This window comes from Coenobita brevimanus, chromosome 16 (assembly GCF_032717465.1).
Source record: "Coenobita brevimanus isolate Jiangsu-jjx chromosome 16, ASM3271746v2, whole genome shotgun sequence".
In the NCBI taxonomy this organism is placed as follows: Eukaryota; Metazoa; Arthropoda; class Malacostraca; order Decapoda; family Coenobitidae; genus Coenobita; species Coenobita brevimanus.
This window is the reverse complement of record NC_136969.1, coordinates 5278737-5285394: the sequence shown is the minus strand read 5'-3', so window position 1 is coordinate 5285394 and position 6658 is coordinate 5278737.

Sequence of the window (6658 nt, the reverse complement as noted above, 5' to 3'; positions counted from 1 at the left end):
TTTTGGGCATTTATGGATTTAGAGAAAGCGTATGATAGAATTGATAGGGAGGCTTTGTGGACTGTTTTAAGATTGTATGGACTTGATGGTAGGTTACTAAAAGGGGTGAAAAGTTTTTATGTAAATAGTAGAGCGTGTGTAAGAGTGGGAAATGCTGTGAGTGATTGGTTTCCCGTGAGAGTGGGGCTGTGACAGGGATGTGTGATGTCGCCTTGGTTGTTTAATATTTACATGGATGGTGTTGTAAGGGAGGTGAATGCAAGAGTTTTAGGTGGTCTGAGTCTGGTAATTGTTGATGGAGGAGAGTGGAATCTGAAGCAGCTGCTGTTTGCAGATGATACTGCACTGGTGACTGATTCAGAGGAGAGATTGAGACAGTTGGTAGAGGAGTTTGGAAGGGTGTGTGAAAGGAGGAAATTGAAAGTAAATGAGAATAAGAGTCAAGTGATGAAGTGTACGAGGTTGATAGATGGTAGGGGGATGAATATAGTTTTGAATGGTGAGTTGCTTGAGGAGGTAGATTGTTTTAAATATCTAGGGTCACATGTTGCTGTGGATGGAAGAATAGATGCAGAAGTGAAGTTTAGAATAAATGAAGTAGGAAAGGTGCTGGGAGGAATGAAAAAAGTGTTTAAATGTCGTTCGCTTAGAATGGATGTAAAGAGAAGGCTGTATGAGGGTGTTGTGGTACCGACTGCATTATATGGGGCTGAAACATGGAATATGGGTGTAGCAGAGAGGAAAAGTTTGAATGTAATGGAGATGAGATGTCTGAGGAGTATGTGTGGAGTGACGCGTATGGATCGGGTGCGAAATGATGAAGTGCGAAGGAGAACTGGAGTTGTTCGGGAGATGGCTGGCAGAGTTGAGCAGAGGGTGTTGCAATGGTTTGGGCATATGGAGAGAATGGATAATGAGCGATTGGTGAAAAAGATAACTAGATCTGATGTGAGAGGTGTAAGGCTGAGAGGAAGACCACGAATAGGATGGATGGACAGTGTGAAGAGAGCGCTGGATGTGAGAGGGATGTCTGTTGAGCAAGGAAGAGTGGCTGTGCGTGACAGAAATAAATGGAGAGAAATTGTGAATGAATAAGTGATGACGCAGCCCTGAGGGGATATTCTCCCGCATTTGGTCTGATCAGCTAGTCAGGTCAGGTGCGAGTAAGGGGATGGGTCTGTTATGATGTGGCAGGGGTAAACCAGTTCTGCTGTCGGGCCCTGCTGCGGATGTCACTGATTGCATTGCCCAGTTGACCCTTGTGCGGTGTGGTGCGGTGAGGATCTGTCCGTTCTCCCCTTTGAGGCTAAGATGCGAATGAATGTGTTTGAATGGATGAGTAAATGGAGAGTGAGTCGTCCTGTCTCGGCTACCTCCCTTTCCTTGGGGGAAGCAGCCTAGGTATATAGATAGATAGATAGATAGATTATTATTATTATTATTAATATTATTATTATTATCATCAATTGATGATGATGATGAGGAGGAGGAGGAGGAGAAGAAGAAGAAGGATTAGTCTTATTATTGTTATTATTGTTATTAATATTATTACTGGGGCTAAGATGTGAATAAATGTGTTTGAGTGGATGAGTAAATTGGGAGTGTGTCGTCCTGTCTCGGCTACCTCCTTTTCCTTGGTGGGAAGCAGCCTAGGTATATACTGTTGATAGATTATTATTATTATTATTATTATTATTATTGTTGTTGTTGTTGTTGTTGTCGTCGTCGTTGTTATTTTACTCTGGTAGGTGGGGGCGCTCTGTGGTAGGTGGGGGCGCTCACGATCCACTCACTCGATATAGTGCTGCTCTGGGTGTCTGCCCTTTCCCCTCTTCCTTCCTTCCTCTTCTGCCTTTCTTTCCTTCATTCTTTTCTCTTCCTTCTGCATATGGGCGACTCTACACTGAGAGACAAGCCAAATGGTTTCCTGTACACCAGGAAATCATTTACTACGCTGGGTGGTAACCATATGACCAAATTATGGAGCCTTGTGGTTTAGTGGGTAATTAAGGCTCTCCAATGGGATTGAGCCGGTGAAGGCATATATCCAAGGGATGGTTGGGGTTTGCTGCTCACGTAATGCCACTCAGGGATGAGTGAGGCTGGTCACTATCATCTTTAATGTCAGGACCAACTTGCCTAGCCCCAGGCTTCTACACTCCTCATGGGACAACATAGATTTGGATGATGATGATGATGATGATGATGATGATGATTTTTTGTGATGATAATGATGATGATGATTACTCGTAATAATAATAATAATAATAATATTATTATTATTATTATTTATTATTATTATTACTATTAATATTGTTATTATTCATTATTTTTATTATTATTATTATTATTAATTAATTATTATTATTATTATTGTTATTATAATTATTATCACCATTACTATTAATGTTATTATTCATTATTATTATTATTATTATTATTATTATTATTATTATACAGTATAATGATGATGATGATGATGATGATGATTATAACCTCCCTCCTCCCTCCAGGTCAGCAGCATCAGGCAGCGATTCAACAGAATGGCCATCCAGCGTCCAGGCCATCGCTCATCCTGCTGGTCTGGTCACTCACTCACCTGCTGCCTCGGTCCTCCACGTAGCTGCTCTGTATTCTCGTCGGTTAAGGAATATTCTTAACACCTTTACTAAGCGATTTATTTCGGTTATTATACCTTACCGTTCTATTCCGAGTTATTCAAATCCTTCAACCTTAACGCCTTTTCTTAAGCAATTTGTTTCTCCGACTACATCTTACTGTCCTAGTCTGTCCCTCCAACATCGCCATACACTGCATAAATAACGTTCAAAAGGATATTAATCCTCCATAACCAAAAATGAGTAGCTAAGGAAGAGGTGTAAGGGAGATTCCTCCCTGACGAAAAAAAAGGATTTTTGGCTCGTATTCTCGCCGGTTGGAGAAGCTCCCTAACACCTCTTCCTTAGAGATTTATTTCTGGATATGGCAGATTAATATCCTTTTGTACATTATTTATGCAGCGTATGGCGATGTTGTAAGGATTTATGTAGCACAGAATGGGACAATGAGGCATAATAAAATCAATGGTTTTGGAAAAGGTGTTAGGGAGCTGCCTTAACTGACGAGAATCTATGTCTATTGCCAGACGCCTTCATCCTGTGAGGGGTGGCCACAAACAAGTCTCCTTGTCACCTGCCACTGCGCTGTCCTTCCCTCAGCATACCCACCCCCCCTTTCATATACCTCTCTGCTCCATTCCTCCATCCAATCCTAGTTCTCCTCCTCCCTCACCCCCCCTCTTCCACCTCACCCACATTCATTTTCCTATACTCCGTTTTTTTTTTTTTTTTATTGAGGCGAAGATGCACTTGCCAGGTTGATGATGATTGGCTGAATGCAACATGTCCGAAAAACATTTACTAACCCAAATATCCCCCTCAGGTATTTGTTGTCAGTTAATGATGCTAGATTATGAAGTAATGTTGCGTTCAGTCAATAATCACCAGTCTGTCATGTGCATCTTCGCCTCAATAAAAAAAAAAAAAAAAAAAAAAAAACCGGAGTATACAGTAGTAAGTCTCTCTCCCCGAAGTGGTGTTGCCTAGCTCTAAATATTTAGTTAAAGCTTAATACTCGTTTTCTGTGGTGACTGCTATATTAGAGAAAACCAATACAGTATATGAGATGGTAAACTATAAAGTCTAGGATATTATCGCTGAAGTTTGAATATTAATACAAAAAAAAAAAATCTGTATTCTCGACTAAGGGCATCCAGAGAATGAGTTAAGGAATTAATTGGATAGTATTCTCGTCGGGTAAGAAGGCTCCCTAACACCTCCTCCTAAGCCATTTACTTTGTTTATTAGGGTACACCTTGCCACCCTCTTCGGTACCATTACCGTACTCTGCGTATATAACGTACAAGAGAATATTAGCCGGTCGAATCCAGATCTCTCTCTTTCTCTCTCTCTCTCTCTCTCTCTCTCTCTCTCTCTCTCCTAGCCCACTACCACAACTCCTACCTCCACCACAACTACCACCACCAGACCAGTGCCACAACTACCACGATCACCATCACCACCCGACATGCAAAAGAGTGACATGCATTCAGGTAGACAGACTAACAAGCAGACAGAGAGGGGAGGGAGGGAGGCAGGGAGTGAGAGAGAGGAGTAGATAGATGGACAGATAGATGGATAAGGAGAAGAATGGATGGATGGGTGGATGAATAGATGGGTAAGGAAAGGATTGGATAGATTGATAAATAGACAGATGGTGGATAGATTGGCAGATGGGTTGAGAAGTAGTTACACCAACAGTTAAAATTAAAAGGTACAGTAAATAGGAAATAGATATAGATAGATAGCTAGATGGTTGGATAGATAGACAGAGAGAGAGAGAGAGAGAGAGAGAGAGAGAGAGATGGATAGGGTGGATGGATGAATGAATAGGTAGGTAGGTAGATAGCTACATAGATAGACAAATAGATACAGGGATTGCTACAGATAGATAGACAGAAACAGGCCAGGCAGGCTAACTGTTAACCACATTGACAAATATATAGTCAGGCACAGATAGATAAAGAGATAGGTGGAGATAGATAAAGATAACGATAAATAGATATAGGAAAATAAAATCCCCTTCCTTTATTATACTTTATTCCCGCTGCCTGTTTGTTATTTTATTTCGCCTAAAAAGCATTCGAAATGAAAGAGTTATCAGACGTACAGGAAAGAGGTGAGAAGCAAAAATGAGAGTGTTTAACCCCTAGTCATTTCCTTGCTACTGGCCGCTGAGAGAGAGAGAGAGAGAGAGAGAGAGAGAGGAGGCAAACGGTGAGAAGAGAGGAGGCAAAGGGAAAGGGATGGAGGGAAACTAGTAAAGCGGAGAGAAAGAGGAGGAAGAAAGGAGGAAACGAAGAGACACGGAGGTACAGGGAAGAGGAAGAGGGAGGGGAGAGGAAAGAAAGGGGGAAAGAGGAGAGGAGGGGTAAGGGAGAGAGAGAGAGAGAGAGAGAGAGAGAGAGAGAGAGAGAGAGAGAGAGATGGATGATGAGAAGCCAGGTGAAGGGGTAGAGGAAGAAGAAAGGAAAGACAGAGGCAAAAGGAGGGAAATGGAGGAGGAGGAGGAGGAGGAAGTGAGTAAAGGAAAGGAGAGGTGAGGGAAAGGAAAAGTGAAAAATAAAGGAGAGAAAAAGTTGGGCAGGAGGACGGAGGAAGAGAGTAAATGGAGGAGGAGGAGGAGAGGAAATGGAGGAGGAGGAGGAGGAGGAGAGGAAATGGAGGAGGAGGAGGAGGAGGAGAGGAAATGGAGGAGGAGGAGGAGGAGGAGGAGAGGGAAAGAGGAGGAAGAAGAAGAGGGAAGGGGGTTAAGGCTACGGCAGAGGATTAGGAAAGAGGAAGAGGAGGAAGGAGAAGAGGAGGAAGAGGAGACGGAAGAAGAAGACGAGGAGGAGGAGAGTAGGATAGATACAAGGCACAGATGGTGACATAGAAGATGGTGGTAGTAGACAGTGGTATGGTAGGACAGATACAAGGCACAGATGGTGACACAGAAGATGGTGGTAGTAGACAGCGGTGTGGTAGGACAGATACAAGGCACAGATGGTGACACAGAAGATGGTGGTAGTAGACAGTGGTGTGGTAGGACAGATACAAGGCACAGATGGTGACACAGAAGATGGTGGTAGTAGACAGTGGTATGGTAGGACAGATACAAGGCACAGATGGTGACACAGAAGATGGTGGTAGTAGACAGTGGTATGGTAGGACAGATACAAGGCACAGATGGTGACACAGAAGATGGTGGTAGTAGACAGTGGTATGGCAGGACAGATACAAGGCCCCCCCCCCCTCACATAGGATACCTTGTGTTGGTTTAGGCGACTGGGGGAGTTGGGGGGGAGGCGGTCAAATTGAGGGTAGAATCATATTTATTGGGGAGACTTTTGTATAGTTTCTCCTATCATTATCTTTTCCTTTCTCTCTGGGCCCTACCTCACCTTATTTCTAGGTTGAAAAGCGTTCTGGATGATAATAATAATGATGATCATGATAAGAATGGTGATGGTGGCGATAATGGTGATGATGATGATAATGGTGATGATGGTGGTGGTAATGATTTGAGTTGTTAATTCCTTTGTTTACGTCCCTAAGATTTGACTTTTAAGTCTTGTGTTTTGTAACTATGAAAGATTTTTGTACCGAGGCATTTTAATTATTTGAAATCTAGTACCGTAGTTTAACTGTATTATAATTATATCCATTGAAGTGTTATAATTTTGTAATAAGTGATTATTAATGTATCGTAAATATCTCGTATTGTAAATGGACACCACTTGTTCCCTTGAAATATTTCCTGTTGATGTTATGAGCACAAGTAAAATGTGGGGACTGTTGGAGTGAAGTGTGTTAAGGAGTGTGGTAATGAGTGTGGTGTGTGGTGAGTGTAGTTAGGAGGCTCACTACACAAGCACCCCTATGTTCCCTCACCCCCTGGGACACTGGCTTGATGATGAGTGGCCTTGCTCATTCACACTTGTATAACTGTTAACTGTTCCTGCCATGGGAGTCCCAGTATTTCAGATAAAACGAACTTTTCCTTACAATTATGTAATTGAAGTCTGTTTGTTGATTAAATACTTTATGGCAGTAGAAAT